General features: G+C 45.7%; 1 long non-coding RNA gene across 1 annotated transcript in view; it reads left to right on the top strand.

Moving 5' to 3' along the window:
- Positions 1 to 21,107, top strand: part of LOC134523384 (uncharacterized) — a 31,693-nt gene extending 10,586 nt beyond the window's left edge. The window contains exons 2-3 of the long non-coding RNA XR_010073312.1: positions 19,595 to 19,850; positions 20,327 to 21,107. This is a non-coding gene — a long non-coding RNA (uncharacterized LOC134523384). The remainder of the gene's footprint in view (positions 1 to 19,594; positions 19,851 to 20,326) is intronic.
- The last annotated feature ends 580 nt before the right edge of the window (positions 21,108 to 21,687 follow it).

The following is a 21,687-nucleotide window of genomic DNA, read 5'->3' as shown; positions in this document are numbered from 1 at the left end:
GCTATTTTAACATTGCATTCCACCAAAATGAATAATATTTGGCTTTGGGAAGCAGATTTTTCTGTGGTTACAACCTCTTTTGCACATCATAAAAGTCCAGCCCCATCCTCTTGCTTTTCTTTCATTAAAAAGAACAACAGCTAACCTTTAAAAATACCGTATTTGTCATATGCTTGCTTGGGTTTCAGCTGGTGTGATTTATGTGTCTATCTTTGGAGTAAACATACTCATTGAGGAAAATAATCAAGCATGTTACACTGTAGAAATGAAGTTTTTGGGTGAGAGTGGGTCATGGCAGATGGTGCTGCCGAGGACGTGGTCTCTTTGGAGGTGACTTTGCAGAGGGGTCGCGGCTTGGGCGGGCTGGGAGTCCAGGTGGGGTGTGAGTGCAAGCTTGGAACTGGAAAACCTCCAAGGCTTGCAGGGGATCTGTGCACGCAGGGATGAGCTGAGACGACAACGAAGTGCTCCTGCCTTCACGTGGGAGTGTCGTGGTCATGTTCTGTTTCCAGCAGGGGTAAAACCAGACTCCTAAATCCCGAATCCTCCCATATTTTGCAGTGCGGATCACATTAGTGATTTGTGGCTCCGGCTCACCTCCAGTTGTAGACTGGCTGGTCATCAGCACCGTCGGGTCGTTAAGCAGGCTCTGCTCTCAGTTATACCACGAGTTGGTCCTGCAGGATTTCAAAACAAACAAGCAAGTTGTGCTAAAAGAATCTGGCCCAGCATAACTAAATCTGTCCCTGGACTTAACAATGAACATTTTCATCTGCTGCAGATCTCTCTAGTTCTGTTTAAGGCCCTAGAGGTATCCCTTTACACGAGCAAATGATCGGATCCAAATAGAGCAGGATTTCTTGGTAGAAGGGGAAAACTATTTGAGGAAGGAGTAAATGGCCCTGTATCATTCCAACTGTTCAAAATTTGTTTTGCCAAAGCAACAGGAGAAAGCTGTTAAAAAAAGATTTTAATTGTAAGCCATTTCGGCTTTCCCTGTAAGAAAACAAGGAAGAAGCGAACACAATGGCTAAAGAACATGAAAAGATCCCAAAGGTTAAGAGTGCTCCAAGAAAAATATGCTCTCAATCCGAAATAGTGAGCAATGGAAACATTATTTGCACTACTTCCAGGGCTGCCGTTGGTTGCAAGAGGCAGCAAAAGCCCCTGTGGTTTCCAGGGTCTGGTTTTCCCTGGGAAGGGGGCAGGAAGGGAGGAAGATCCGAGGCTGAGCCTTTCTGCCCCGTTTCCCGGAGCTGAGGCAACGCGTTGGGCTCCGCTGCTCTCCCACCACAAAGGATGTCGCTGCAGAGTTCGTTTGCGGGGTGAATGCGAAAGCTCGAGTGGCAAATTGGATATTGATAACTTCCAGAAGACTTCTTGGGCGTGCTGTGTTATTCCACTCGTCCGAAAAATTGACAAACATTTGCAGTAAAAAAATTCCCTTTCTGGCAAAAAAGCATGACTCCAAATGAATTAACTTTCAAAAGTGATATTTAAGGATGGTTTATTAGAATAATAGAATCATAGAATGGCCTAGGTTGGAAGGGCCTTTCAGATCATTGAGTCCAACCATCAACCTGACTCTGGCAAAACCATCACTAACCCATATCTCTGGGCACCGCGTCTGCCCGGCTTTGAAATCCCTCCAGGGATGGTGCCTCAACCCCTTCCCTGGGCAGCCTGTTCCAATGTTTGACAACCTTTTCAGTGTAGAAATTTTTCCTAATATCCATCCTAAACCTCCCCTGGCGCAACTTGGGGCCTTTTCCTCTTGTCCCATCGCCTGTTCCTTGGGAGAAGAGACCGACCCCCCCTGGCTGCCCCCTCCTTTCAGGGAGCTGCAGAGAGCGAGAAGGTCTCCCCTCAGCCTCCTCTTCTCCAGGCTGAACACCCCCAGCTCCCTCAGCCGCCCCTCACAAGACTTGTGCTCCAGACTCCTCACCGGCTTCATTGCCCTTCCCTGGACCCACTGATGTCTCTCCAGGTCTTGCCAGAACCATCATGTTGAAAAGCTGTAGACTCAGTTATAATAAAAGATGCACTATTTGTAATTGTTTCCTCTCGGTATTATCATGCAAGGGTAAAGGCAAAAGGAGAAGCACTTTTCAGTGCTCCGATCCATCTCCCTCACGTTGCTCAGTTCATATTCTGAGCTCCTAAGGATGGAGGGACCAGGGAGGCGTCTGAGCGCTGTGCAGGAGCTCGTGGAAATGCTGTCGGGGATGTCCATGGCGTAGAGCAGAGTCCCACGCAGCAGGACGGGCACCAGCCCCGGCCACCTCTGCCACCACGCGCCGGGCATCCCTCTGCCTCTGGAATACTGTCATCTTAACAGGTGGGGAAGAAGAGTGCCTTCTCTTGTTTTGTTTCTCTTTGTTTTGCTGTTGATTTGTCTTTGTGTAATGTTTTTATTAATTAAGGATGGGATCTTTTTTATTTTTTTTTAAAGGAGGCAAGGATCCAAGCGTAGACTTTTTGCATAAATATTGGCAGAACAGCTTATATGGGAGAAGGAAAACAAAGGTTATCGTGATTAGCACATGATTTTACTTAGGCAGTGTATCAGTCAAATTAGTCTCCAAATTATAATGTTTCAGCTGCTTGTATTTTCCATATTAAAAATAAAATTTAATTTTCCCGTTTTGCAGAAACAAAAATTCCAACCATTTGTTGATTTCCACCACCACCACCACCACCAGGAGGGAAGAAAAAAAAAGAAAAAATAGAATAAAATACAGCCTAATCCCCCAAAATAAATTTCCACAAGGGCTATTTCTATCTGGGGGGAAATGTCAGCGCAGCAATTTCAGCCATCCCTAGTGTCCGGCACCTCCCAGGTAGCGGCTGTGCGCGCTTCATTGCTCGTGGTCTCTTAGTGTGGGGCAAACCTGGCCTAAATCTTCCAAACTCTGGGATTTTGCTCTGTACTTAGGGCTGTGGAACCCAGATCGGAATTTACCGGGGAATATGCTCCTCATGCCCTCGGAGTCATTGGACGCGAAGTAAGGTTTTGCGGAGCAGCCCCGGCGTGCGCGCTGCCTGGCCGGCTCGCAGAGAGCGGTGCCGTTTCTGACCGTGTGTGGCAAGCTTTTTCAATGCTTGGTTTAGTTCCATTCAGGCTACAAACCAGAGAACCAAACCAAAAACAGAGAAGAAGGAAAAAAAAAAAAAAAAGGACAGAAAAAATCCTTTCTGATTTTCAACATAAAGCTAGGATTACCACCAAAGAACAATAAAAATTCTTTTATTACCAACAACAGGAAGAGCAAAGGGAAAAAAAACCCACAGAAAATCTTTGTTATAATTTTTCCATAACAAATAAGGTCTTTTCTGGTCATGTTTGGCTTTTTTTTTCCTTAAAATTGTATCTGTTTAGGAAAAAAAAACCTTGTTTAGAATAAAAACAAAACTGCAGAGGAAAAAGCATAGCTCTTATTAAAGAGTTTGACATCATAACCCATCTATTAAATAGCAGTATTCTTAAAGGAAAGTAATTTACAAATAAAAGGACGGAAATGAAAGGTTGTATGAGTTCCCGAGCCCATTGTTGGGGCAGTAAAGCACAGAAAACTTCCACTATCTATAGTCGCTGAAGTCATGGATTAGCAGGAACCAGCACTGGAGGTTCCCACAGGGAGAAGATCCTTGTAGAGAAAAAACGGCTGCGACTTGCCGTAGTATTTCTGAATTCCCCACACTTTTTCGTAGCTTTTCTGTGAGTGACTAGGGGAGATATGGTATTAAAGGGGAGAGAAACGCGCTACTTCCCTCGGCGAGGGGCGTGGTGGGGCTGCGTCCCGCCGTGCCCTGCTCCCCCTGGACCACCATGGGTGCTCCCACCCTGCAAGCGTGGCCGAGCGTCAGCTGAAAGCTGGCTCCTGTGATTTGGAGGGGGCTGTGAAGTTATCTCCAAGAGCTTTTTTCACGCTCTCCCTAGATTTGGGGGCTGGTTTGGTGGTTTTTTTCACTCTTTCCTCTTACAAAGTCTGGCATGCTTTCTCCCTGCACCGGCGTTTGCTGTGTGGCTCTGCCCGAGGCTGATTAGGGTCGATAACGTGTGGCAGTGAGTTATTACCATGTGAGACCGTAACACCAAGATGGACAGATTTGACATAAACCAGTTACAGAAATGGTCTTTTTTTCCCCTTATCTGACTCTGCTCTCGATAGCAAAGGCAGCCTAGTAACAAAAGATTTTGTTCGCCGTTAATCCGTAGTGAGAAGTACCAGGCAATTCACCGTTCCATCAAAGAGGTCCGTCTGCTCTGATCCTCTGCCATGGAGTGACAGGAGATGCCACTAATCCAGACCCGGGTAATGGCCGTCCCGCATCACAGCGGCTGGGTCCCCTTGGGCACATCCCAAATGACAGCGGAGAGGCAGTGCCTGGATTTCCCCTCGGGCAAACAAGGGACGCTTTTCCCAAAGGGCCATTGACGGTGGCTCAAGAATGAAGCAACAAAGAAGCAAAGTTCTCATCAGGTTGTAATGGGGTTGAAGCAGGAATAAGTTCCAAGTTCTTAAATCAAATTCCTAAAATTATAAATAAATATTAAAATGCTGACAAGAACCTCCTCATCACAATACAGCTCTCCTCTGTTCCTTCATTGCTACCCATCCACACCTTCCCACCTCTGAGTCCCTCTTGCTTTCCCTGCTTGCCTTGCTTTGAAATTACAGCCGGAATTGAGCAAGGACTTGGGAACGGGTTTAGCTCTAGGCAGCTCCGTTGGTGTCAGTTCCCAGTTCCCTCTCAAAAGACAACTTGGGGTCACAGGGACATGAAGCCCAGCAAAAGCCTGGGCTGTCCTGCACTGGGACCTGCTCTTACATCTGAAGCTCGAAGCTCTTCAAAGCAGAGTTTAGAAATGGCTGAGTTTGTGCAACACCAAAGGGGTCCAGTCCTTTCAGCCACCTACATTGTATTGTACAGTGTTAGCCCCCTGCTCCAGTTAATTTGATAGCCAAAGGGGTCAGGGAGTCTCATTTTGTTTTGTACACTGGTGTCTTAACCCAGAAAATGTCACCAAATTAATCTAGAAGAAATAAAAAGACTGTTTCCGTATACATAATTCCAGATGTAAATACTCCTTTAATTTAGTAGAAAATTATTGTACTGTAAATTCTTTTATAACATTGCTAGGTTTCATTATTGGTTTTGTTTTTCATTTTCATATATATTTTGTGGATTTGGGGTACAAATTAATTAGAGAGTAATAGCAATGATTTGAACTAGCTTTTAAAAGAAGTCTCTTTGCAGCACTGTTTTTTCTCTCCGACCTCTTCATCATGGGCTTTCTCAGGAGGGCAACACATTTTGCCGTGGTGTGCAATGGGAGGATTAAGATTCCCATGGCCAAACTCTTTGTATAAATATTAGAGGATCTCTCAAGATGAATTCTGCAATATATTTTGGGAAGATCATGGTGGTGAAATGATGATACATCTCATCTAGAATCTGTAGGAGGAAGATGTCCCAGAATAAGAAGACCAAGCACTAAGCAGCCTTTCAGAGCCCCGTCTACAATCAGACAATCAAAACTCAATAGCGTTGGGTGTTTTCCTGTAAAAGAGGTACCAATCTAGATCTAAGAACCCCACGGAAATAAGATGTAAAGTCCAGGCAAAAAGTTATTTCAGTGCTGTGTGGAACAGAGCTGAGGTCAGGCAGGGCTGGGAGGAGACCAGCCAGCAGGGAATACGGCCAGGGACCTGAGCTGTGTTAATTACAGTGATTTAGATAAGGTGCAGAACAGCTCCTTGTCTGGGGCAGAACATGTAAGGATAACATTTACCTGTTCTCTTACACAGCCTGATATGTTGTATAAAACCTACTCTTAATAACATTATTTTTCTGTTTCGCAGAAGGTGATATAGCACAAGATAATTCCAAGACATGGAAGACCTTTATCTCAGGTCCGTCTAACCATGAGCTTCCTACTGTCCGTCCCTCGGTCCATGAAATATAATACAAAGTCATACAGAGAAGGACAGAGATCTGTTCTGATTCTGATTCATTCTTTCCCAAAGACACTTTCTTTTGAGAACAGTGGAAAGTACCTTTTTTTTTTTTCCATGACCATAATTTAATTCTTTATTTTAACCAAGTTGCTCCGTTCTTTCTCCTTGATACCTCACGACTTCGAATGTAAAAAATGTATTATTACAAGAGACAATTATGGGGTTCAAAGCATTCTGAAGCATTCCATGCTTCCAGCTTCTGGTACTGATATAAGTAGAGGAATATTTGTGGTTTTTTTACTTGCATGAAGTGGAAGAGTTCCAAGAGCTGGTGGTAAAAGGCCTAATGAAAGTCTGCCTTCATCAGACACAACAAAGATCCTGCATCCTGGGAGGTTAACTGTTTATATGGACATGATGCCCAAGCACCATCGTACAGCTCTCTTTCACAAACAAACCCTCGACCGTGTAAACGCAATTGTTTCATGCTCAGTCAAAAATAACAACAGCAAAATAATAAGAAAAAAATAAATCCTGGTTTTGTTTGGCTTTAATTTTTTTTTTTTTTGTTAAATAAAGCATTACTTTGGAAGTTCAAGGTATGCAGCTCTCTAGTTCCCAAAGTTTGTTTGGACTGAAGAGGTGTCTGGCACCTTTGGTGGTATAGTTGGATACGGGTAGGCTATAGAAATAATGTCTATTTTGAAGTACGCACAGTTGTTGCACAAAAGTCTGAGTGCTGTAGTGCAGGAGGTTCTTTTCTACTCAACCTTCTGTTTGTCATTTATTTTTCCATTTTATAAATACTGATTGGAAACTTCTTCTTGGAAGAAAGAAGGAAACCTTGTGGATTGTAAACACTGAGAAGAAGATGAATTGTTTAGGATGGTGAAAAGGGTATAAGGACTGAAAGCATACTGTTAAGTAGAGGAAAGTTTAGGCTGAATAACAGGATAAACTTCCAAGTGCTGAAATCTTACTAGACTGTGGAAAATTATTCCAAAGGATGTGGGAGAAGCTCCACTGTTTGAGCAGTTTGCCATTAGATTGGACAAAGGACTAAAAATAAAGCTTAAACAATCTTGCCCCAGCAAAGGGGGTGAAGTGAGGAGGCCAACTCAGTGTATCCAACACCACCTCCTTCGATTTCATTGATCACAAACCAGTCCGTGCCCAGAGAGCGGGAATATCGCCGAGACGCCTCTGCCTAAAGGCGAATTCCCTCCCCTTGTTCATCTTGCCGGGATGGACTCTGACTCCATCACCTGCCGAAGAGAAAACCTGCACAACGCAAGAAAGTAGGACTTTCCAGCAACCTCCCATCTTAGCAAGACATATAGCAGTTTTAAACCAGCAAAATGGAAAGTAAATATATGTATATTTGAATTGCTCTACTGTCCAGAGAGATAATTGTACCTTGGGATTTTGAGAGCCTTCTTCATCCCCGTGGAGTAGCCTGGGAAAGCGCATGAGGAAAATGACAAAGAAACATTATGCTTTTAGACCATCAGAAAGAATACGGAAATCAATGTGGCACAACTGAGGCCAAACAGAAGGATGTTATGCCCTACAACTTGCCATCTGTCCTTAAAGGACCCGTTCAGATCCAGCACCAGTGGTGATACCCATGAGGAAAGAGCAGCCAGCAGTGATTGCGGACTTGCTGTGTCACTCTGGCAAAAGAATTTAAGTGCCTCCTATCAGAGGGTCCAACGTTCAGGAGAGAATTTAAGTTTTAAATACGCATGTGTTTAAGTACCAGGATAATAAAATTATTGTCAGTGTGGATAACTTAGTATCAGATGATCTAAATCGCTAACTTGTTTTATGTAGTAAGGGCAGGTGACATGAGGCAACGAAGATACAGCCGTAACCATTTCCCAGCGAGATTAGTAGTGTTTAATCCACTTGCTGCCTTTTCCCCTTCTCTTTATGGATGATCTAAAAGCAAATTCTGTTTTTTAAAAAAATCCATTCGGGATGGTATTGACCAGAAGTTCCTGAAGACACGAGAAAGCTGCCCAACTGACTTCGCTGGGTCCTTGGATTTTATCAGACCGTCTACATTTATGACACAAACACCCCATTTCTGAACGGTTTGCTCCGGGGACTCGTTATGAGTCCTCAGAATTTGATCTGAGTTCCTTCACTCTGACTGGTCAGATGAATCACGTGGTGGCGTTTCCAGCCCTGAGTGGAGGCGTGTGTAAGCACATCTGGTGCAAATATTTCCTGGTAGACACCAAAATGTCAGTTTCTGTAAATACTTCTCTGTGTGATTCTGAAATTTGCTCTCCGCTACGTTTTTGGCCAGTAAAACTTGATAACTCAAAAGTTCTTAGAAAGCAAAGACAAAGAGATGTGAACGTGGCCAAAGTGACTTTACTGCAAATTTGAATGAATCTAGTATCAGTTAAAGCACACGCTAAAGCTGCAGTAAAATCGAATCTTTTGTAAAGACTTGAGAAGATGCACAGTACTTGAACTAGTACTAGAGCAGATGGAAACCTCGGGGTTTTTGAGTTAAAAGCAAATCAGTTGGGATTGTGTCACTGTTATATGCGTGGGAATATGGAATACACACTTTTACTAGATGGGGACAAAACACGGTGTTTCTGTTTATGTGTCTATTTTGTATTTTCTGCTGGACAAGTTATTTTAGTTGAGGGGGCATCTGAATCCCACCGCAAGTGTAGGTGAACTAAACTGGTCCCCTACACGTCTGTAAACTTCACTAAAAATCATTACAATTAGGAGTACCAGACTGGAGAGAACGTCTTGGTTGTTTCTGTCTAAACCAAATCCTCCTTTTTTTCCCAAGGAATTGATGGATATCAAAATTAATTTGAATTTTCTCCCTGTTTGTTTTTTTTGTTTTTTTTTTTAAATTATTATAATTTGAATATTGTTCCAGAACCTCAGTCTTTTCAGAGCCAGAAATGTGATTTCTAGCCTTTGCTACTTGTAAATGATGCATTTCTTTTTCTGCCAGCACCCAGCCACTGTAGTCTGGAGGGATCCTCACCAGATGGTCCTGCAGGAGCCATCTCATCATCCGATTGCTGCCTCGGAGCCTGCGGCAGCTCCAGCGGGGGTAGGAAGGGCCACCTGAGGGTCACCTTTCCTTGGCTGATCCCTAGCCTTGATTAAGAGGATCCAAATTGCTACCAGTCTTCTTCCACAGAAAGCCGGGTGCAGCTGCAGGGTGGACTCGGCTGGGGGGAACTTCTCTCTCCGATTGAGTCAATGGCACAATCTTTTAGCTCCTCCGAATGTGTGGTGATACGTTCCTATGGACACTTGACCTTGGGACCCAAAGGTAAAGGGACTTCTTGTGTCTTTTCAAGTGAGGCACATTCTTAATTCTTACGTTTAGCAGGAGATTTCTCTTCTTTATTCCCCTTCCTTCTGACACATCTCTACGTTGTCTCATTTCTTTTGTTTTTCATTTTTTCCTTCACACTGTTCTTTTCTTCCTTCCTAACTTTGTCCCGCACCTTTCCTTAACGCTACCCCAGATCTTTTTCCTTCTCCCACTGTTATGAATCCTCAAGGGCCGCAAGAATTTTCCATTTTCCTACCCTAAACTCTTCGTATATCTCTCCCCACCTCGTTACAATAAAGTAATTCTTCCATTTCGCTGTCACCTCAATTTAGCTCTCTCACCCTCCACTCCCTCTTTTTCCCCTGGTTTAAAGACCGACCAGCATTTCCTGAATTGGAAAAGCCACAATAATATTTTTTCCATTGAAAATACCACAAGTACTGTATTTCCATTGAACATACCACAAGAACAGTGTTTCCATTGAACATACCACAAGGACGGTGCTTTTGAGGTATCTAAATGCTAAGATGAACTCATAATGTTCATCTTGGACTCATTAAACCAAAGCCCCTTCTCTTCTTAAAAAAAAATTTCCTCAGACAGAGAAAGAATTTTTATTCACAGGTTTCAAAAAAAGAAAAAAAAAATACAATAAAAACAAGACCTAGACAGAGCCAGGACAATTTTGCACTTGCTTTGTGAGTAAAATATAAATAGGTTTTAGCAAGTTAAAAAAAAAAAATCCATTAAAAATGCTCAGAGTGGTTGAACAGCTGGAAAAGCAACTTTTTTTGATAACATTTAAAGCTGCTTAGCAGCTGGGGAAAAAATCGCCTGTAAAAACACTTAACATTTACAGCCACTCAGTGGCTGGAAAAGCAACTTGTTATAAAATTGATTTAACATTTCAGTGGCTGGAAAAGACATACACACACACACACATATAACTGCAGTGTTTTACATAGCTATTTATGGGTATTTAGACACAGATAATGCTATAAATAGATAAGCTTGGCATTTCAGCTGATGCCATTGTGGCAGAGAATAATTTCCATTCAGAGCATTCACCATTTTATTTTATTTTCTGGGAGTTTAAATCTAAGCCATTTAAATTCCCATCAGCCTGACGTCTGGCACGCCCGGATGCTCAGCCATCCCACCCAGCCCCCAGGAACGCCCTCAGTCAGTTCAGTTACGGAGCACTTTATGAAACGATAACTGAGCTCTGTAGCTGATCGGCTCAGACTGTGGCAGCAGAGCGCGAACTGTTTTGCAAATAATATTTGTAATCAAGGGTGGGATTGGGATGGGATGGTCTCCGTCGGCTCACCTGATGTGACAGGAGCTACGCGCCGCCTTTGTGTGGCACCCCCCGTAGCTGACAAGCCTTACAGCCCCCAGAGTGACAAGAACAATATCTGGTTATTAAAAAAGGGATGTGAAAAGCACCGTGTAAGCAGTAATTAAGCATATTTGTTTGTCTCCGAGAATTAGAGGTCTTTAAAATGCCGTTTTCAAGCGTGAGTCATGTAACGAGCCCCAGAGCGCCATCAGGCACTGGCGCTCTTGGCCCCGATCCCCGGCACAGCTCCCCGCGTCCGGCTGTGCCTCCAGAGGCGTGGGGCGGGCAGGTCCCGTCCTCGCCCCCCGGCAAAGCCCCTGGAACCAGGACCGAAGCTGCTGCCCAAGTTCACGCTAACAGGCTTGCTGTCAGAGCCCGTGTGCCGTGAAAGACTTCCATGTCTGAGAACCTTGATGCGTGTGGGCATACATTGGAAATAATTGCTGTATTAAATTACTGTAATAATGTAATAGATCTGTTTGCAGCACAGGAACTTAATTCTTCCCTAGAACCGGTGATTTCCATTTTCCCCGGCCCCCGGGGAGGCGGCGGGGCTCTCTGTCACTCTCCCTCAGACTTCACCTCCCTCTGACATTGCGATTTCGTTTTGCCAAGTGTGTCTCTCTGACAAAATTAGCTGGACGCATCCGTCGTGCCTGAAAGATGCCATAAAACCATAGAGGCCGTTATTGCCCCGTCACAACAAATTTCTGCAGTAAAACGTTTTATGTGATGCGTGTTTTGCTGGCAGGGGGGACAAGTCGAGGCAAACCAAGGACCCCTGTAAAACCCAGTGGTCCAGCCTCGCTCCCCAAGGGCCGCCCACGAGCTGGTGGTGAGCCCCTTCAGAAGACAGCTGTGTCTCCTGGAGCAAATGCAGCTAATTATGTTTTATTTCCAAGCGAGGACGTCCTGACGGGCTGGATTAGGGCTGAGGCTGTGTAACCCGTTGCTCCCTGCGGAGTGAAGAGGGCAGAGTAAACGCTGCCGTGACTGGGTGTCATTTCCCAAACCCCCACAGTCCAAAACTTCTCCTAAAGCCAAGAGTAGAGCCCAAGGTGCCTCTTGGCTGGGTTTGATGCCAGCTTTTGGAGCTCAGATGAGAAACTGGATGTCTTGCCTCTGCCGGCAACTCTGCAGATAATGAGGCAATATTCCGAAAGGATCTGAGACAGGGATCTTTTCAGTGTAACCACTTTGTGGCCAACTACTTGTGAAAGTGGAAAAAATAATACTTACCCATGAATATGTGAAGATGTATATTCCTCAAGGACAGACGGGAATTGCTTAGTGTCGTCCGGGTGAAGGGAGGAGGTGCAAAAAGAAGATTTTAAGAAGAGTTTTCCTGCCAGGGAGAGCTATTAGGCACTGGAATTATTTCCTCAATGAAAGCAGAGGAAGGCGATTCCTTCAGACATTTAATAATAGATTGGGCAAAGAATTAGGAAATATAAAGAAGAAGCCTGTACTGGCAGGTAATTGAGCTAATCAGAACTAGTAGGACTTAAACTTTTATTTTTTTTAGGATCATTTAAAGTCAGCTGCAATAGATATTTCATTAATTTACAGTCTTTTTCATTGCAGTCCAATGCCCAGGAGTAAGGCAGAACAGCTTAATATTAGAAAAACACAAACCCGGTAACTGCTGGGAACACTAGGACGATGCGGTGCCAGCGAGGCGAGATTTCATGGGCACGCATAAAATACACAAGCAAGTTCGCAAGCAGGCCACAAAAGCCAATGTGGAAGAGAAGGGGTGGAAGGAGCCAAGGCTTGATCTGGAAAATAAAAAGGGAAAAGCAAGGATGAAGAACCAGGGGATTGGACGAGATGGGATGGGATGGGAGGGGGTCCTGGAGAGGACTCTGCCTTGGCAGCAGCCATGGAAAATAAAAGTACAGAATAAAAAACTGCTTTAAGAACAGCCCGTGATCAAATACCAGACTGGCTAATTTGTATTTCAGGGGCTAGAGGAGAGGATGCTCGCTGCTGCCTCTCTACCTTGCAACACATTTTGTGTTCCTGGACACACAGCAAGCGCTAAATCACGGGCATCCGGCTCAGACTTGCGCTGGGGTGTAAAGGCCGAGCAGCGTTAGACGGAGTAGCTAAATTTGGGGGAAGGCAGACGCTGCAGAGCCCTGTGGTGTCTGGATTAGCCGGAGGATGGCTAAGCCAGGTACCTTTTTTCTCTCACTGTTCATCCTGAACAGCGTGGTGGGTGCCAGGTTTTATTCTTTCATCCTTTCTCCCTGACCTGCATTGTTAAAATAAAATGTAGAACGTGCCGTAATTATTCCGTCTGGGATTAGTAACCGGTTCTGTACATTGCTGGGAGTGGTACCGTGATAGCCAGGTGCTGAGGTCAGGAGGGGACGTAGCCTGGGGCGTCCCTTCGGCTCCGTGAGTGACTGACAAACGATGCCCGGTGCCTCTGTAACACCAGCAGAACCCCGTCTCCCCGTGTTCCCAACCTAGGACACTTTCCCCCACCTACATCGGGAGGGGAAAATTTGTCGCTAAAACAAAGCTGGAAAGAAAGAAGGAAACAGAAAAGCCTGAAATGATGTCCTCACCCATAAATTCCGTCAGAGCTGAGTAAATGCGAATGAAGTTTATTGCCTTTTTAACAACATAATGGCACTTCAGATTATCTCTAGGTCCAGTTCAGCAATCCATACCCGTTATGAATAATAATTACTCCCAGTTGTAATTCCACAAAAGCCATAAATGCTTATCAGTATGTGGGAAGATTGAAGTATTTGTCCCAGAGGTGTCAGAACAAGATGTTTATGTACCTGTTGACTGCAGTGGCTGGAGAGGCACAGTGTAACACGCTTGTTCAGGTTTAACAGCCATTCGCTCCCCAAGCATCATCGCTTAGTGACGCTGTTATTAAGCCTGAGTAATGATATCAGAATCGGGCCCTGTACTTTTACAGTCATTCTGTAGGTGCGGAGAGAAATCCTCAGTACAAATCCAACCCTGCTCATGCAAAAGCTGCTCAGAGGCCCAGGTTGTTCACTGTGTGCATGCGCACTGACCAGAGCAATGAAGTTTTACCGTGATTGGAGCCTGGGATAATCCCTGAGCTCCAGCCACCCCGTAGAGCCGCCGTCCCCTTCGGCTCAGGTGGCAGCTCCGAGGAACACGGTGCTCCATGTCCTTCCCCGATGCTGGGGCAGACACCGGAGGTGACGTGGTCAGAGGACCTTTTGTCTCCTCGTGTCTTTGAGGGAAGAGGTATCAAACATGGAAGAAAGAGAGAGGAATATTATGCGAGTCGGTGCTTCCTCGCGAGGTGCCCGCGTAGGTTGCAGTATAATTAGGCCCAAGGAAAAAGGGAGCATGAGGGAGAAGAAAGCTAAATCTCTGAATTTGGATCATTGCACTAGGAACCAAAAAAGACTTACTTTATGGAAAAGTTACTAACTTCATCCTGTACCGTACAGCTCTAATTTATACCCTATTAGAAGTTGATATCACCATCAGATTTAAATTATAGCTATATTAACATCCATCAGCAAGTTGACCTAGAAACGTATTTATTTAAGAACATAAGTGGTCTGAGTAAAAGTCTTATTTCAGATGCCAAAAACAAAAACAAAAACAAGTACAATGGGTTTTGGATCTAGACAATGGTTGGGAACCGTATTGGCAGCCACCAAGTTAGAATATTTGATCTTCACAGCTTGACGTCAAGAATGGCTTTTAAATCTCCTGGCTGGTAAATATATCTGGCTCTTACGTTGTTTAACATTCGAGGCGCTTATAGATATTGTGGTTACAAAGTTGATCAAACATGCAAGGCATTATTTGTAGGAAAAACATTTACCTTACTGGAGAGGCTTGACATATACAGGAGGCTCAAATGATTTCCCATCCGCTTTAATGGATGAAATAGAGTGGAATTTGCTTTGAGAAACAAACAAACAACAAAAGGCAGTCCTTCAGATGCATAGTGCTGCGTCTGGGGTGGCTGGGGGATGCCTGTAGGTAAGTTGAGCACCGTTTTCTCTTGTGAGATAAAACCTGCTCCAAAAGTTAGAGAACTTTTACATTGTAAAGCAAAGCAAAAAGAAAAAGCGTAACTGAGGTTTGAGAACTGAACATCAAAATTGTGGTTATCGTTTCAGTTCTCTTGTTCTTCTGTCAATGGCAAAATAAATTAAAAAAAAAAAGAGAGGGCAAAGGATTGGAAAGGTAAGGAAAAGAGGGAAGGAGGACAGTAGAAAAGAGAAATAAACCCGATGTTTTTAACATTTTAGTGGAAAAATGTACTCAAGATTTCCCCTTGGGATGTTAGGGAGAAAAAGAAAGGTCCTGTTCAGAGGAGACGGTTTGAAGTGAAACAGTGAAGGAGGTGGAGGGTTTCGTGAAGGGAGATCAAATCCTGCGTTCCAGAGGGACACGGTGCAGGGATCCGCCTCGCTCGTTGCGGTTGCTGCCTTCACCTGGGGATGCTTCGCTGAAGGACAGGAACCGATATTTTAAAATATGGGGTTTTACCTCAGCACAGCAGGGTGAGGCAGAGACTGAAGCTGCAGAAGCAGGACTGCAGTGGATTAAAAGAGGTGAGGGAAGGGAAAAGGGCTAATTCTCATCCTGACAGCTACGGAAGCGAAAAGGAGCGGCGCCCGCCATTTGCATCTTCCCCTCCGGGTGAAGGGGAGCGCGGCAGCCTTCCAGCTCCTTCCCTTTCCATCTGCTGTGGTGTGCCACCCTTCTCCTCCGGCCTGTCGGATGCCTTCAGTCTGGCAGCGTCCTAAGATGGGTATAGATGGTGTGACCAAAAATCCCACGTACTCCTGAGGAAGCTGAGCCCCTGTGTTTGCTGCCTCTCTGGACATAAGTATCCCTTAGAAGACACTTGAGTAAGAACCATTCAGTTGCCAACAGGAAAACGCTGCCTTTCCACTCCAGAGTTTCCAATTTTTCAATTCTTTCTGTTCTTCAAGAGAAAAAAGAGAGGTCTGACTGTACGGCGAGAGGGAGACCGGCTTGTGTGGGTTCAGCTCCGCTCTGACGCTGCTGTTCTGAATCATAACCGAGATAAAGATTATCTTTCCACTCAGCTTCAAAATACTCAAAAGCCTTTTCCTGGAAATAGTTTATTTTGAAGTGAACCGGTGCAAATTGCGCATGGCTGCCGCTCCTCCGACTATGGCAGATATAAGCCCTTAATGAGCCACGGGCAGAGTGTTTTTGCCAGTTGTGTGGAGGGAGGCAGCCAGATGTGGGGTGAGACGCTGCCGCCGTCTCCGCTGGGGGATGGATGCTCTGCAGGGTGAGTTCAACCATCTGGAACCCCCCAGGGCGCGGGCACCAAAAAGACACATCAGGAAACTCCCAACAGTGGGAAAAGCCTCAGCTGGCACTCACCCTTCTATTAGACATCAAAGAATCCAGCGGGCTAAATATCCGTCAAAAACCCGGCTTCTCGGGACAAACTTTCATGTCTAACTTTCAAAGCATGGAATTGATGTGGGAACGGCAGCTTGCTGTATTTTGGAGGTTGGTTTCCAGGAGGTCGGGTGTGAGCGCCCCACAGATTCCAAAGCGAGAAAGCAAATAAAAAGCACCAATTTTGATATGTTTTTACTAAAAATAATAATAATGGTTTTTAAGCCAGTCCCTGGAGTTTTGGGCATTGGCTCATGACTTCTGAACGCTTGGGACAGACAGTAGCAGAGACTATCCAGTAAGGGAACTGGAATATTCAGCATGAGCTGAATGACTAATGAGCAGCACTGAAATTGCATAGATCTTGCTTACCAAGAGCTATTGCTGAGAAAATTTAGGAACAATTTTGAGTAACAAAATTCATTTCAGAATCCGACAGTTTGTAGACAACCGTCGAACAAAAAAAGTTCCAAAAACCAAGCCCAAAGTCTCAGGATCAGCAAAGGATATGTACAAAATTCTCTTTCATGTTATTATTGGCCTGGGCCAGACGTCCAGACACACCGAGTTACTCAAGCTCGCTGTCAGCTACGCCATAAATTTGTATGGAATTTCAGTGCTATCTCAGAGGGCCAATATTGGCTTAAGGTGTTTCCATTTCAGAACCTTGTCCCGTGGCAGATTGTTGGGGGTTTTTTTGCCCAGTTTTGCCTAGCGTTGAGCTTTCTGAATGACTTTAGCTTCACAAATCTTTATTGGCCACATATTCCTCTCCCAGACTGCTCCAGCTCCACATTACTGCAATCCAGCGCCCGCCGGTCAGACTTAACACCAGTCTGGTGTCAGTGGATGCTACTGTGCTATTTATAAACCCTTTGCTGCATACAGGTATTTATGGCACTGACTAGGGTCAAGAAGAACGAGAGAAAAAAAAAAAAGAAAAAAGAAAAAAAGTTCACTCCATTTTTATTAGTCAAGTTCACAGCCAACCATATGGCCACAAACTGGAAGCCGCCAGCTCAGACAACTGGAACAGCATCACTTTCGGAATCCTGCAAAAGCCATTATATTGTATTACATATGTGCAGAGATATATATATATTTATATATATTTTAAGAGAGGGGTGTCAGATATTTAGTAAATGATAACAAGTTCCTCCCTGAGACCCCCGTGTCGCTCTTATACCTGATCCCTAGTAATAACAGAAGGTCCTTCATTTTATGGACGCACGTGCCTCCCGCGGAGGTGCTGCAGTCCCGCTGGCACTTCCCTCCCCTTAGACTCTTACCCAGAAAGATAGGAGTTTTTTTTGACTGAAATAAGTCATGTTGATGAAGTCACAGAGACGGTCCTGAGTGAACCAGGAAGAACACGCAGCTGTGCCTGCGAGTGCTAATGGAGGGGACAGAGTCCCCTAAGTCCCCTATGAACCACGCAGTAGATTTTGGAGATGATTTCATGTAGTCTTTTGCTCTGTCTTTCTCTGCTGTACGCCGTTCTTGCAGGCAGTTTGGGGGTGGGGGGTGGGGGGTGGGGGAAAAAAGGTTTTCTTTTAGATTTTGAACGACAAATGATTTGGGCGTCCTCACAAAAGGTATTGTGCAAAATCGACAGGAGCTAAGCTGTTTTGAGCAGAGTGTCCCGCGTCACGTATCATCCCAAGCTGCACGTCACCTGAGGGTACCTGTCTTACATCCTCCGGTGGTGCCCAGCAAGGGCTGATGAAGCGTGTAAGTGCATTTAGCTTTGTGCAGATCCTAACTCATGCCCCAAAGGGACGACAGCCATGCTGGTGTCGTTCAAGTAAGCCAGTAGACCGTGCCTCTTAGCACATCTCATTAGCTCAGGCGTGCCAGGATGCCAATCAACAAACACTAATACCAGGGGCTGCACTTGTCGGTCTTGCTCGTGGGTCTCTGCCCTGCCGAGCACCGAGGCCCGTGGGCGATCCTGCGCACCAGGGCTGGTGCTCATGTTGCCTCTTACTGTGGCTTTCGCAAGGTCATTCTCATTCTTCTTGCATCAGTTTCCCTATCGGTAAGATAAAGGTTCCCAATACCTACCTACCTCAGGCTTGTGTGTGGGTTTAATTAATAATCCGCAGTCGCTGTGGGAGTAACAAAGAGGCGGAAGGACTGGGGGAGGGAGAAGCAGGGTAACAGTCGTAGGAAACACATGGTCGCAGAGCTGAGCCGCGCAGAAATTCCCATCGGGGAACAATGCTGCACCAGCTGGGAGGCGGCGAAGGTGACCTCAGGCTTCGCCTCTCCATTGCCGCGAGCCCATTGTTCTATTGTGTCCTTTGCAGGGAGTTCAAGGGGATAAACAGCATTTTCCAACCCAGCTTAGTCTCCGGGATGGCTGTCTTCCCTTCTAGCTTTATTTAAGCCAAGAAATCAAGGATCGATGCGCTGCACACCTACCAGGGTGCAGGTTCGGCATCTGGTTTTGTAGAGGCACTTTCAGAGTCTGTCCCAAAGTGTCCTGCTGTCCCAGGCTGGGGGCTGGAAGGAGACAGTGTGGAGCAAACCCAGGAGTCCCGTGAAATGAAGAATGAGGTCCCCAGAGGCTCCCCTGAGATCTTCAGCCCCAAGACACACAAACAGTCAAGGCAGCTCGTATGATCGAGAGTGCAGCATCCTCCTCTGAAGCGCAGCCATGGCCGAAGGCGCCCTCAGAGCCGCTGGTGGGAACGAGCCCAGGGCTGGTGAGGAACCACTGGGGTCCTTCCCTACTGATGTCCGGAGCGATTCATCCCTGCACAGCCCATCCCAAGGAAACGGTGGTGTTCAGAGGACTGACCAATGCTGCATCAGAGGGGGCTGCAAGAAGCAGTCACCACACCGAAGCAGGGTTAACTTTGTGTTCGAAATTAGACATGGAAATTAAAATCAAATGAGACACATGCATGAAGAGCTACAACTCCTTAGGTTCCCTAAACAGCTCAGCAATGTATGTACCTGAAGGGGCAGCTTAAAGCACCTGAACAAGAGCCCCACATGAGCAGGTGTAACGCAACCGCCTTGAGAAACCTCGCCAAGGCAAAGCACAGCGCGGCTAGAAGTGGCCTTCGCTTTTCCCCATTACACCCGTGCTTCCTCAGCAAGTAAACTGACCATTCTTCTCATTTCTAATCGGGCATGATTAGCACACCTTTCTCCCTGCGAGCTTGTCCCCAGGTCAGCCGCGCTCTTTGGATTCGGTGTTTTCTTCCAGGGTGTCCTGAGGTCTCTTCCCTTCACCTTCACCGTATCCAGGACTCTTGGAAACCCTCCCGTTAATGTCTCCGTGTCGCTGGAGGAAGGAGATGGCAGATCGGCAAATCTCATATTTTGTAAAATAAACCCCTGTACATTCCAGCTGTTACCGTATTATCAGCCCAGTGTGGCAGAAGGAGGTGTGCCGCGCTCCCCCGGGCCTGTTTGATTTCAGCAGGAAAGTATGCCATTTTTAAATTAGAAGACACACCCATTGTTATTCAAAGTGCCTTAAATATACTTCAGCTTTCAATCACCTTGCAGGCTGTTATTTCAGTACCTCCTTTTCTGCTGCCTTTGCAGAGCTCTAGAAGATTAAAGCACTGCAGGAACCTGGTGCGGAGGAGTCCTTTGCCACCCACGGCGCGAGCGGCTCGGTCCCTTTCCCACGTGGAGCATCTTGTTTGTGCTGAGAGGTCTGAGCCGTGGCCGCAGCACGGGGCACGGCCAGGGGCTGCAGGGCGATGGGGAGGAGAAGATGCGCGGGGAAGGAGACACCAAGATTCAGTGACAGCAGAGATTGCAAGGACTTGAACCCAGAGCCATCCTACGGGACTCAGTGGGTTTATTTTAAATGTGTTATTTATCCCTAGTCCATGTGTTATTTATCCCTAGTCTGTAAATATTAATTTTACGGAGACCTCCTTGGTGGAGTGGAACAAGAGACAATTTGGCAGTTGAGAATGATGGGGCGGGGAGAGAAAAATATGGATGTGAAAAGGCCCATGTGTCCTAACAGAAAGGCAACGGAGGAAGGTGGGAGGCACGAAAGGAAAGGGATCAGCAAGGAGGGAGGGCGGAAGGGGGAGGCCCAGCGGCGCGGAAGCGGGTGGAAGGAGAAAATGGGAGCTCGGCGGCACGGCACTGGCCGAGCCTTTCGAAGCAAAGGATCTGCCAGCCAAAACAGCGGCAAGTCTGAAATTGGTTAGGGATTGTTTATTTATTCATACCACAGGATGTAAACTAATATAGTTAAATTCCCCTGGGAAAATAAAGCTGACTTTTTTTTTTTTTTTTTTTTTTGGTACGTTTCAGAATCCATTCATCTGTCTTTCCCCTCTTTCATGAAGTTTAAAAGGCTTCAAAGATTTGCTACTGAATTCCTCCGTCTGCAGGGATGAGAAACAGTCATCGCATGGAAGAGCGAGTGGTCGGGACCTTTGGTATCCAGCTGTAAGACATCTTCCTACAGTGCTCATGGTTCATGTTCAGGAATGACTTTTTGACTCTTAACCACTATATTTAAAGATTTGCTGGGCAGTAGATGTGACTGATATTTATATGAAATTAATCCCCCTGTGCAGGAGGCTCTGCGCTCTCAGGTCGAAACGTGGTTTTGGTAGAGTTAATTGGAGAACGAGTATTTACTTTCAGCTCGGGTTTTTGCTTCCTTGGCTTCAGTTCGTAAGTGTTGAAGGTTTCACCTTCCCAATGCAAAAATAAAAGGAAAACAACGAGATCCTAAATGGCTCGCTTATAACAAGCTGAATGGAGCTTTATAGAAAATACAAATACTTCGGGAGAAAAAAACAGAACCTGCAGCTGAAAAACAAGGTCTGCGGGGCTGCGGAGGAGAACCGCCCCGCCGTGCCGGGCATTCCTCCGGCGCTGCATTCCCAAGCACAAGAAAAAGTAAAAAAGACGTTTAATTGACCGAAGTCCTGATTGTCTTTTCAGACACCCTTCTTGATGTGGTTAGAGATTGGAACCCTTTTGGAAAGCAACCTGACATTTCATAGCTTAGATATTTCCTCCATTGCTTTTGACTTTCAGGCCTCAGTTATTTCCACCAGGCAAGCGTTTGCCAAGCTGATGAAATTGGAAACAGAGTGGATGTTATAAAATACAGGTAGCTCCGGCCGCTGTGCGTGATGCTGCCTCATGTGTTTTTTTCATTTTTCTTCTCCCGGCTCCCTCGCCGGGCTGCAGCATGGCACGGGCTGTGCTCCGCCGGAGCTGCTCCGTCAGCCCGTGCCTCTGCCTCCACATGTGCGTCCAGGCATTGGGTTTAGCTTGATTTCTAATCTGGAAAACTGCTTATAGTTTTTGCAGGGACAAATTATTCTTCCCGGTTGTGGGGGGAAAGGAGGGAAACCATTCTTGTCCCTCAACAGGTTTTGATGGAAATTATATTCCTGTGCCAAATGACCACTGAAAACATTTTTAAAGAACATTTATGGGGAAAATGTTGCAATTCGCTGGCTTTTTGTGCCCCGTTTAACTTTTCCTGGGGATGGAAACTGGTAAACTTTCAATTTACTGCAGCCATCCTGTATCACAGCTTAGAAAAAAACCCCTCTTCCAGGGGCTTTGCTGTCATGCCTACGTGACACAACGGCACTAATCCATCCAGAGCTGATGGAGCTCAGCACATCTGAAAATTTGGCCCAGGTGGT

Source organism: Chroicocephalus ridibundus, chromosome 14 (genome assembly GCF_963924245.1).
Source record: "Chroicocephalus ridibundus chromosome 14, bChrRid1.1, whole genome shotgun sequence".
NCBI classification, from domain to species: domain Eukaryota; kingdom Metazoa; phylum Chordata; class Aves; order Charadriiformes; family Laridae; genus Chroicocephalus; species Chroicocephalus ridibundus.
The sequence above is the reverse complement of the archived record's forward strand: the minus strand, read 5'-3'. Positions and strand labels throughout refer to the sequence as shown.